This window comes from Dreissena polymorpha, chromosome 4 (genome assembly GCF_020536995.1).
Source record: "Dreissena polymorpha isolate Duluth1 chromosome 4, UMN_Dpol_1.0, whole genome shotgun sequence".
Classification (NCBI taxonomy): Eukaryota; Metazoa; Mollusca; class Bivalvia; order Myida; family Dreissenidae; genus Dreissena; species Dreissena polymorpha.
In genome coordinates, this window is record NC_068358.1 from 18285067 (window position 1) to 18298281 (window position 13215).

The 13215-nt window shown below is 33.5% G+C and overlaps 1 protein-coding gene across 8 annotated transcripts in view; it reads left to right on the forward strand.

Annotated features, from left to right (window-relative positions):
* Nucleotides 1–13215, forward strand: part of LOC127880324 (sushi domain-containing protein 2-like) — a 233644-nt gene that overhangs the window by 11539 nt on the left and 208890 nt on the right. The gene's annotated exons all lie outside the window — the stretch shown is intronic.

Here is a 13215-nt window from a genome sequence, read left to right on the forward strand (position 1 = left end):
TGTAAGTGGTTACTGGTTACTCTGAACATTCATTTTCGTAGATATGCCCAAACAGATATGAAAAAAGCAAATTAATAATTTTTAAAACCACATAAGAATGCAAAATACACTCGTTAAACAAAACAATGTTTTATGGCGGACGATAGCGATGTTAACATTGTTGCATTGGATATATCTTGTCCCTTTCTAAATTATCTTGATGAATTGTTAATGCCCATTCGATTATATTTTAACTGCAAGAACTTCTTTACCTTTCCTACTAATGATTTACACATTAATAAGTAGAATGTTATTAAAAAATATGTTGCTTTGCGCCCAGTAGCACACGCATTTATTATTGCTTTCGACTTATTGGACTCTTACATGTGTTTGTTAACCAAAACTAATATGATAAATCTAATATTCATAGTTATTGTATGTAAATATTGAAATCATGAGAGCTTATGAATGAAACGGTCGTTGACCCACAGGATATTGGTCATTACATAAACGAAGTAACGAAATTTACAAGAAATGGTCAGCTATGTGATGTTATGAGGCACACAGAAAGTGGAACGTCGTATGTAACTTGAGTGTTGTTGTGAATTCAAAACCCATTTGTGGTTTCAATGTTTATTCCAGTACTATAAACACAACCTGAAATACAATTGTATGCATTAAGTTTAATGTATAATTTGTATGCCATGACAAATAATAATAATATTATTAAATGCATCACTAATTGAAATATAATTAAAATAATAAAAATTCTTACCAAGCAGGGTAATTATCTAGTACACTAAGTCTAAACAATTAACATGATGCTATAGAAGAACCAGAACTGGTCTTTCCATTGGCATTGTATTAACTTTCATAGTTTCTTGTAAGACAAAGTGACATATTAGCCATTGTTGCTTGGTATGGATATGTTATTTGTATGTCCTCAATCCAAAAAGGGACGGTAGTCATCTTCCACACACAACTGTACACTGGTTACCCATATAATGCATGTAACGAACACAGGGTAAAACACAATAAGAACCATGCAATTTTCATTTACCAATATGCAGTTGTCCTTCAGCATTGTTCATTTGTCATATAGCAACCTAAAGGTGTCGATTTGCCCGGAACATTTTATCAACATGAATTTGCAATAACGCACAATGTATTTGACATTCAGCACCATTCAGACGCATACATGAACTGGTAGACTTTCCCTTTATAATGAACGCCTAAACAATATTTGAAAGGAAGCTTCATTTTAAATTAAAACACTAATAATAAAAGTAGACACACTCACGGCCATTAATCACGGGCGCCACCTCTTTTTTGAGATGCATTAAAATGTGTAAATGCAACTACCGAGGTGGCGCTCAGGCCAGGATGTTTAGAAATTTCATGGATAATTTTACAGGGTGATTATGTTTTATATGTTTTTATGCCCCCGGTAAGGTGGCATATAGCAGTTGAACTGTCCGTCAGTGTGTCAGTCAGTCTGTCCGTCCGTCCGTCCGTCCGAAAACTTTAACATTGGCCATAACTTTTGCAACATTGAAGATAGCAACTTGATATTTGGCATGCTTGTGTATCTCATGAAGCAGCACATTTTGAGTGTTGAAAGGTCAAGGTCATGGTCATCCTTCAAGGTAAAAGGTCAAAAAACAAAATCCAAGGGAAGTAACAAGCTTTAAAGGGAGATAATTTCTATTTTATATCATTTGGCAGGTACACATCATTTTCAGAAGGGAAGTAATATTTTTAGAAGGATAAAATCTGAAACAAATTTTAAGGTCAATGTCATTCTTCGCGGTCAAAAGTCAAAAAATACAATCCAAGGGAAGTAATAAGCTATAAAAGGGAGATAATTGCTAAACCTGCCAAATGATATATTGAAATTTTATTTCAAAGCGGCGCAATATGGGGCATTGCGTTTTTCTGTTTTCAGATTTTCTGTGCAAACGTTAAACAACATATTCTATTACTATTCTTATCTGATAAGCAATTGGAAACATTTAAAACACCTTTGGCGAATCCTTAGGCCTCCTTCACGCTTCTATCGCGTCTCGTCAGCAACATCTCTGCCTCGGCTGGTAACCACACTCTGGACCCAAAGCTCCTTCAATGCTCGGGAACCAACTGCGAGTATGAGCTCGGATTGCTGGAGGTCAAACTGATTGGCGATGCCAAACCGATGAAATATATGTAAGTGCGTGAGATGTTTTAATTAGAAGAAACACAAAGTTTGGAGAAATCTTTGTATAGTTAATTTGTTTTATCAGTTGGTCAACATTGAGTAACACTTGAAAGCTTTGAATTAATGAGTGGTTATATTTTTTTTATGTTGCGTATATTTAGCTACACGAACTAACGTTTTAACAAAGTAATGTTGCAAACTAAGCCTGTCTTTTATTTTACACGTATATTTAATAAATATAATAAAGGGATAAACTTTTCCCCATTATTGTAGGTCAAGTTCATTTTGTTTTCGTTTCCTGCACGCACATTTAACGTTGAATTTTGCTTCGTGCAATTGGGAATTAAAGAATTGTAATAACTGCTACGGATAGAAGACTTATTAGCAGAACGGTTTATAATGTTTTTGTCTGATTGCCAACAGGTACCTGTCAAGCAATGTTATCCTGCTGGGTTGGTACGTTAGGAGTGCAAACTTAGCGAAATATGGCACGAACTGGGCAGCAGACCTCTGTTTGCGCTGGTACAACCAAGACAAGAAGGTGCGCCAAGGATGTTATTTGTTTTATTACACATTTCCAATGTAAAATAATAGACTAATTTAATAATTGACTTGGTAAAGCATATATGGTATAATCCTACACACGTATGTCAAAATAACTATGCGTTGTATAAATTCAAATTTACGGTCGATATTTTCATATATGTAATTTGCAATTATGTTCATATAGATATGGTAAAATTATGATATTTTGTTGTATAATTTTCAAAATATGTATGTGTTTTAAACGTTGCGATTTGTATGTAATATTTCCATATGATTGTTGTACAACATTTATAGATGTATATGTTTTATAATTTGCATCAGTGGAACTATTTTAGGTTACAATCCACTAAATCATGTATCCCTCTTCGGAGAGTACTTCCTATTTCCTTTTCTCTTCTGGTTTGAATGCCATTTAGCGATCGCACCTATGCTTTTTGTGGTTACTAGTATTTCATGTATGCTATGTTTGCCTTCAACAGTTTGGTACAATTCAGTAGGATTACGTTGAAAGATGGACGTTTCTGGAGCGTTTATTGAAGTACTATGCTTCTGTCGGAACCGCACTGTCGAAACCCTCTTTCCGATGTTTCGCGATTTTTAGTTTCTTAGAAGTTGTGAGAATGTATTTTTTTATTTCAATTATTGGAAGAGGAAAGACCCATCTTAAAATTGATTCCAGGCTTCCAAAAATTTGATGTATGAAGCAAAATGCTTTGCACGTTGGCGGTTTTTATGGGATTTGGAATTAGTGTTATCTTATCTATATGACTTTGTTTTACCATACATAAAGGAAAATATCGAACACATATAGAAAATTATGCAACACACATTTTTCCATGCATATACCGAATTTTACCGTATACATATATATATGGCTTTATAGAACATATGTTTACAAGTATACCTCATAAACATGAAAATATATAACATATATATACAAATATACCACATAATATATATATAAACAAATATACCACATATATATGCACACATTGAATTTAAAACGCTTGGCATGCCATATTAGATGGTAAGATGTATGTAAAAACAGAAACACGTATTCTTATACGTTGCCAAAAACGTTCGACCAGAATATCTGAACGTACGTAACCTGTATTAGCGTTCATTACTTGTTGCGGAATATTTAATTGGTAGTTTGTATATATTTAGAACATAACAAGGTATTATTGTCGACTGTAGACACATTTTAGATATATACATCCGATACGAAATGTTGACATACGACCTACTATATTTGTGTTGTTGTTCAATGTCCATGTGCTTTCAGGATATGAGCTGGGTGGGTGACTTGCTCAGTTGTCCCTGCTCGCTGCAGCAGGCCATCTTGGACTTTGGCCGTTTTCAGCCCGATGATGGGTGCAAGCTTCAAAATGCCCATCTTAAAAGCAATTGCTTTTACCATGACGCCGTCCATTGTGTCAGGGCAGTGCAACCAACGTAAATATGATTGAGTGTATAAATAAAAAAGGATAAGAAATATTATTTCGCACGAAACACTAAACTCAAGAAATTTCACACACATTCTGTCCTAATGATATTTTGATTCCGATAAAAGTCTAATACAACCATTTGAACTATGCAAGCATATCAATAAATACAAGTAAGTAAACACGTGTAATTTCGAATACTTGTACAGCGGCCTAGCGGGAAACCAGTGCTGTTACAGTAGCTCTGGAATCCTTGTACACACAGCGGACTCATTTGGAGGCAGTACCCCGGACAAGGCACACGACTGGGGTGCCGCGCCATATATCAAAGCGAGATACGTACCACTCATGTCCCATTGGTTAGACGATCTTGTAACATTACACTATTGCTGCGTTTGGACCGCCAATAAGTCCTGCGATTATTATATGGACTTAAGGCCTACCACTGACTGCACAGGTTACACCCCGCCATTACCAGGTACTTGTTAGATAAGCAATTGATTTGAAGAAAATATTCTTTTCTTTAAAAATATTGCTTGGGTATGCGATTCACATGCTGAAGATATTTTGAGTTTAAAAACTGTTTAAGCAACTTTAGAGTGATGTTGCATCCCCTCATAGTCCGCCAATGAATATTGTTACTGCTGTTATAAAAGCAACGAATGTGCTAAAGTAAATATATTACAATACATGTAAACTGAAACACGTGTGCTAAGCTGTTTACGATGGAATAACATGTAAGGCCATTTTATGACGCATGTTTTTCAGCGACCGTTTATGGTCAAGGTCATGTGATGACCTTTGGCAAAGAACCGCATCGAATACGCGGACCTGGGGATTTTATTCTCTTCAGGAGTGGAAACACAGAAATCCAAGGGCGCTTCGAACGGAATCCTTACCGAACTGACGGTATTTAATTTATAAAGTTGTTTTTAAATTTCTCTAAATATCTTAAACATAGTTGACAAGGAGCCTAATAGTAATTTATACAACAGGACTTTACAAACAACTACGTACATAATTCCGAACGTACATTATTCCGAACGTGGATTTATAACTTATTAATGCTAACCTTGAATGCTAATTTATTATTCTCAGTTAAGGCCTGTACTATATTAATTTGAATATTCCTTTGTTGATAACAAGTGATGCAAACGAAATGCTAGGAATTATTAATTGTATGCATTTCTAGCTAAATACATGTCTAAAAACTAAAAAAAAACGCTACCTTCATTATCATATATATCAATTGAATCGTATTTAAACCAAGTGGGCATATGATTATGTTTTAGGAAATATTAAAATTTCTGACATCGTGACCCTTGTGGCAGTGGCCGTTCTGGACCGAGGGACGTCAGACCGGGTTGAGATTCAGCTCCGTGGTCCTGAGTACGACCGAAGAACTCAGCAGCTCAATGTGCGAGTCAACGGGCAATACATATCGTACGACCAGAAATCAATGTATTGGCAAGATTACAAAGGTGCAGAAACAAACAGTTAAACCACACAATTTTCATTTTTGAGAACGTTGGAATAGTTAAATTATATAACATATTTATATGAATGGAAAGTATTGTGTTTGAAGCATGTACATGTATTATGTTGTTTTTTATTTCATGTGCTTAAAAAGCCAACATAAAGAAGCAAAAAGCAAAACAAATAATGAAAAAGCTGTCACGCAATAGCATGTATGCAAATATAGTTTTAATATCTTCAGGAGTAGCTATAGTAAACACAGACGAGAGTAATAAGCAGTCCAACTTCACCGTGATGCTGACCAATGGTATTGGCTTCCAGATTGCTGAGGCTGCGAACACGCTTCAGATGGATCTCTTGGTGCCAAGATCATATGTATGTATATGCATGTGTTGCAGTTTTTAGGTACACTGATGGTCTGATCAAAAAATTGGTTTAAAAAAGCAATTTTTCAAATATAAAAATATGTATGTATCAGAGTATTTTATACTAAGCATGATTAATAGTTAATCTATTGTTAGTTTAAATATTAAATACACATGAAGCTAATTGTAATCGGAGGGAAAAATCAATATGTCTCATTTCAATTCAGTTAAATCAAATATGTTGTTTTCTAGCTATTGATTTCCCGTTGCCTTACAGAAACGGTTCTCTGGTTTGTTCGGTACCCTGTCTGGAGAAATGCTACTGCCAAATGATACAAAAATAGATGTGAGCAGTCCGAATCCATCCGAAATATACAGACAGTTCCAACTTGCTTGTATGTAGATAATGTATGTAAGATAATATCACACGTCAAGAGTTATTAACTTTGTAAGTTGCATGTAAGTTTTTATGGTATTTGTGTAAAAACATTGTAATATTTCCCTGTTTTTATTCTGATTCCTTGAATGTTGTAGGGACCGTTACGGAAAATTACAGTCTGTTCAAAAATGTCCTGCCGGTTAACGATCCCGTCATTCTAAGCCCGACCTCCTTGCCAGGAAAGGACAAAGCCTCTCCTAATTACTGCATGCGAAACCAGGAGTGCATCTTTGACTTCAGGTATCAGCAATGTGAACTATTATATTTATCACAATATAACACTAACGCCGACATAAAAATACGGCATTCTGAAGTTGAATTATTTAGAAATAATTGTTTCTCACAAGGCAGGAAAGTTAAACGCCTTCGCAATTTGCTTGTCTGTTTATCTATATATAAAACGACTTCCGGTGAAACGGTTGTTGTGTTCACATTATAGTTTAAAGACGATTCTACACATGTTAACGGTTAATATGAAATGAACAAAACGTATAAAAACAGGAAAGTGAGGTATGGAAACAACATCAAATAGGAATATGTTTTGTGGTAGCGTACTATTATGTTAACTTCGCAGGCACACGGGATCTGAAGCCATTGCTAGAAGCAGCCAGAAAGCAGCGGAAAGATATGCTTCCCTTTATGAGGCATTGACACCTGGTATGTTAATGCTATATATTGATGGTTTTATATAATTGTTTGATCTTGTTGGGTATTTGAATATATCGTTGAACGATTGTGTGACTAAAGCCGTCGTGAACGTTGACACTTAAAATGCTATGATATGACCGTACTTAATTGCAATAAAATAAAAATATATTGGTTTTATGATGTACAAATATATAATGAAATTGATGCAAACTGTTACAAATATTCAGAATTCAAATGTTTTATTGTTAACTTTGTGGATCATCGCATGCAGATACACTGTTTTCTCATTTGAATGAAGACTGTAATTTTGACATTCAGATCTATCTAAAAATAACTTGTAGTTTCGTTCACATGTTTTTATATAAAAAAAGATAAAACAAATCATAAAAAATCAGGAACGAGCCGTAATTCGTTGTTCAGAGCTTGTTAATAAGAGTCAATTGTTATATATCCAAAAAAGGTAAAAAATACACAAGAATTAAAACACAAAACGATAAAAAAATCATTGAACCTATATTTTTATGTCAATGATAATGTTAATTGTTTTTTTCCATATGACGCAAATCTCAGTACGAGTTTGTGGCTTACTAGACGTACCCCGATCAATCAAAACAAACTTTGACTACACTCTGGGAACCACCACTACGATCGCAAGCTGCAGAGTGGGTGAGCTGAAGGGAACCAAAACATATGAATGTGTTGCAACCACCAATACTACCCAGGAATGGTCACCTACCGTAGATGCAGTCTGTGAAGGTAGGTGGTTAGTCAAGTTTCGAGAATAATGCATATCTTATATGTTAGAGGTGATCTTATGATAGAAGTGAGCTTATTAAAAAAAATATATTTTCAGACAAATGAAATAACTATTTTTAAATATTTTCAGACCAATGAAATGATACACATACTCCTTCCCTATTCACAAGTAGAAATTGATGACGATAAAAGTCGCCTTTTCTACAAATAGAAAAACAATTACCACGATATAAACATTAAAAGAAATAAGCCAATATTTGACGAAGTAAACGAAACTAAATGACTTGAAAACAAAGTTTAATACTTACAATACTTGCTCTAATACGGATCGTATTTTACTTTCACATACTCAATTGGAATTGAACCAGTGCCTTGTGGATATTTCAGGTGACAATAAATTTAAATGATGATATATAGAATATTATGTTAGTGTCTTTTGTACTTGAATTTGTATTACGAGTTGAAGAAGGTTTTAACCGGCAAGGCTTGGCCTTTCAAAGACGAGAATGCTGACCACCCTGATAAATTATTAATTTATAGAACAAATATTCGCCCACAAAACAAATGCTTATAAATGTTTCCAGTTAAATCCGATGAAACTGCAACTGGACTGATAGTTGGTATCACGTTTGCCGTCTGTGTGTTGATTGCAGCGGCTATCGCAACTGCGATCGTTGTTATTCGGAAGAGAAGGACGAAGTAAGTTTGCAATTTATGGAGGTTATAATTTCATATTCTGCGATCAATTCCGTACCAAATGTGTTTAATAACCAATCACTATTTTTATGTTGATTGCATTTTTAATTTGAATGTCACAAGTATTGTATTTTGCAAATTTAAAGGCGTTTAACGTTGTTTGCTGTGTTATTATTCAACGCTGTTTCTTTAACAACAGGTATCTGCACTATGCAAACAAATGACGATGAATGTGTATTTTTCTAATGTCACCACCAATGTCACAAATGTTTTGTTCTAAAACGACCCAAACGTATTACATTATGAAAGGAGCATCGATATATCGGCATGTAATGCGATCATAAAGTTGATTCTCCAAAAATATGTTTATACTAGAATAAAGCAGCGATATTAAAACTCTAGAAAGTATTTTTTACTTCAGCCTCTAATATAGAGACTTTACTATCATTATTGTGCAAAAATCTTATCAATAGTCTTTTTTGTCTGAACTGTGTTTATGTTATAAGATCGATGTACCTTGGGAAAATGAACGCAGGTTTTATCATCCATGATTGAAACTTGTAAATAAATGCAAATATTTTTTGTGTGATAATACAATATGATATATTTTCTTTGACATGTATGTTATATACTAAATATAGCAACTAATAGAGCAGACACACAGACCAAGCGATCCTACAACAATGTTGGCATTCTTTCAGGAGGTCTGGCGAGCCTCATACAACCGAAGAAATGGTAAAAATGAAAACGTCTGAATAAAAAGACAACGATGGAGAGGCCATCGCTTGCGAGTGAAGACACAGATTTTCACATTTAATAACAAATGAGTAATCAGATACAGAATGTTAATATTAATCGGTTACCTTCTAAAATATATTTAAATGTAATATTTTTATCAGTGTGCTATATGCATAATTATACAAACATGGATATCAGGAACCAGTTTTTGAAACCCATCACGACAATAAAAATGTGTTTGTTTGTATAATGTTTTTGTAAGAAAAATGTTGACTTAAATTTGATCATTACACATGCTAACATTAACATCAAACAAAAGTACCATGACTATCGAAAAAAACACACACTACTACACTATTGTTGAAATAATAAAATGTTCATATATCAATTCGTTGGAAATTGACATTTCTTGATGTATAGAAAATTATTTGATTAATGACTGAATACTTTTGCCAGCGACATACGTGCAATTGATATAAACGTGTTTTTTTTTACAAACTACAATATACTGTTATTAAACAAAACAATAGTTTTCATTTTGTAATTTTTGTTTTATTGATATGATTAAAAATATTGTAAATTTTAATAGTGTATGAATTTCAATCACTGATTGGACCAGTAAATATGGACTTTTTACAAAAAGACATCTGTATATAAATAACATAAACATATTGTTTTCATAACGCTCTTCTTATAAATAACTCTTTCATATAAGGCAAACTATGGACTGCTATTTTTATAAGTATGGTACTCTCAATGTATATCTCTTCCAAAACGTGACAATTGCTTATGGTATAAGTGATATCATGTTTGTTATATTCATTCTCTTAATTATAAATTAATTACTGAATTAACTTTTTAGATTGATATGTTTAAACTAAAACTGCACTTGTATTTTTTCGCTTTAGTACCCGGTGGAAAACCCGGAAGACCAAGTATTCAATATTGTAATAACTTCATGAGCCTATCACTGATCCATTGCCCAAAGCGGACGTGGGGTATTCATGTTACACATATAATATTATATTGATGTATGTATGCATAGTTAAATATAATGTACCAATAAGATCAAAAAGTATTTTGGCTTTTTTACTTTTTGTAAACAATGGATATCGAATGAAAATTTCCAAATAAGGTTTTTCCTATGTATCTATATATTGAGATAGCATGCTGTTTATGTGTATTACTACATGTGCATGGTATAAGTTATTCTTAATCACATACATTTGTTATATTCGCTGTTCCTACCATATTTTGAGATTTATGATTGCGTAAACTCCATCCTCTTTTATATATTTGTATAATTAGAGTGATTAAGTGCTTGACATTTTGTAACAATATGTGTTTCCAAATGTAATGCTATGCATGTTTATCATGGTATACTTAGTCCTTCGATATTGGCTTTATTTAATATGTTTTTTTTGTCTTATTACCTATTGGAACTCATATAAAATAAACTATCAAAGCTATCAAAGTGTTAACCTGGGACAAATACATTTAAAAATTGTGAATTATTGAATGACATTTTCATTCTCTGCTACTTTAGAACATCTTAAAATTGCACATACATATATCCTGAACAAAACGTCGGTTCATGATCATACAGGGCTTTTTTACATTATGAACACGTTTAGAAATCCTTGATAAGTGTCTTTGTCGACTTAATAGTCGGTTACACTTCCAAATCTATGGCGTGTATGTTTTTGAATTCCTTATCTTTTGTCAAAGAAATATTTTGAAGATTGACCAGACACTTTACATTTTCATTTATAGGAAATAACGTACAATTCCGGCCATATTGTTTTTACACATCATGCACTCTAGGCACTTCGTTGACGTAACACAACGAAGATGATATCTTTTAAATTATTATGATCAAACCTATTAATTTGTTGTTTTCATTCAAAGTTGTTCAAGAGATCCAAACGTGAAAATGAGAAATCAAATTACATTACTCAAAGGAGTTTGGAAATGATAAATTGAGAACTGTCCTGTCGGGCGTTGTTTAAAACCCTATAGATTTTGTTTTCAAGCATAATGTAAAAACGGAAGAAAGCATCGAACGATGAATGATTGACGACGGACAGTGACTTGCCACATCAGCTCATCAATAGGCACTTCATACTCAGGGGTTAACTAAATGTTCAGCACCATTATAGTTCTAACAGCGTCAACTGTTATGTCGACAAAAACAATTATAGTACACTCAAATAGATTTGGTTAATTACACAATGTTCAATATTCTTCATTGTTATATACTTTCTAGTATTACTCATTGTTATATAATTTATATTAACATGATCTGTTCACAGGGTGGACATTAGACAATGGCGTTATATATACGACATTAAATCAACAAAACCAAAACCACATGTTTATTACAATTTATATAAGCAAACTCAACACAAAACAACAAACCAAACCCTGCAAGCACTTATATGAATGAAAAAATATCGCCATGATTTATAATTGTCTAACTTTTGCAGTCAATCAGATGTTGTATCTCTTATGAGTTAAACATAATGACACTTAACCAAAAACATGAAATGTACATATAAAACAAAACATATTAATATAAAAAGATTCTGACATATAAATGATACGTTGTACTATGAGCGTAAACGGTGTTGATTGCATTACCACTTATAATGCACGCGCAATGTTTATTATAATTACAAAACATGGTACATGTTTAAAAACAAACAACAAGAAATCCGTAATAGTTTATCGGCTTAAACATGTTGATCTTTCTTTAAAATATACATGTACCGTCTTTATAAGAGGCCCTGTTTAGAGTTTGGTTTGTTAAATTGTTTCCTTTTCCTCAAAAATTCGAAAACACAAATCAATCACCTATCGAAATGCAAAACAAGTTCGTATTTCTTTTCATTAGTTTTATTTTTGCGAGATATGTGCACCATTAAAACCATTTATAAATACTTAGGAAAATTAAAAAGTCTGCATAGCCAAGTGCTTCGCGTTTATTTGTCTTTTATATCGAAAATCGGCGCCCGGAGTTGTGTTCGTGTTATAATTTCCCCAATGTTTCACTTGTACTGCCTTCTTTTCCTTGTTCCTGATTAAAACAGAATATGAACTGGGCCGGATTCAAAAATAATGAAATAAAGTATTTAGTTTGAGCTCATGGTTTACGAGTTCCTGAACAATGCTCGTTATATGCGCTCTTAACTTAAACAACACACATTCGAAACGTATAACATACGGATTGACATCTCTTGGTTTTGTATTATTATCTATTGTTTATCCACGAGTTAAAAAGTCCACCAACTCAATCTTGACTGCGAAACACGTAAAACAATTCATTTATCTGATCACTTGTGAATTTAAACTTATATAATATAGAAACTTGAATACTGATACATACATATTAATTGATATATAGTTTCACTATCAGTTTGAAAAGGTAGGAAACAAAGCATCTTCCGAGATGTTGTGATACTTAAATGGTCAAGTCGGTTGCCTTACTCTAGCATCTGCGACTGCAACTCGAACTCCGTGCTAGACGGACATTCTAAACAACGGTAGTCGGTATAAGCTACAGCATGGCCACGTAACTCTCATCTAGCGCTGCTTAAATCGCATGTAATTGATACGCACACACAACACTCAACACATTTTACATACAAGTCGCCCCGTTGGTACAAAAAGGTACCATGTGCCTTTTAATTTCAATGTCACACGGTACTTTTTTGTACCCAGGGGAGCGAATTGGCTGTAGTCAATTCAAACTCTTCCTCCTCTTCTTTGCATTGTATTTGGTGTCATCTGACTTATAGTTATGGCCATGTTTCTGTCAGCACTCCTGTATTGATCGTCGCTTACGTCATCTGCATCATAGTTATGACGGTGCTTCGGTCAATAATCATGTACTGAGAACATAGTTCATTTCTTTTACCACTTGACCATAAGAAT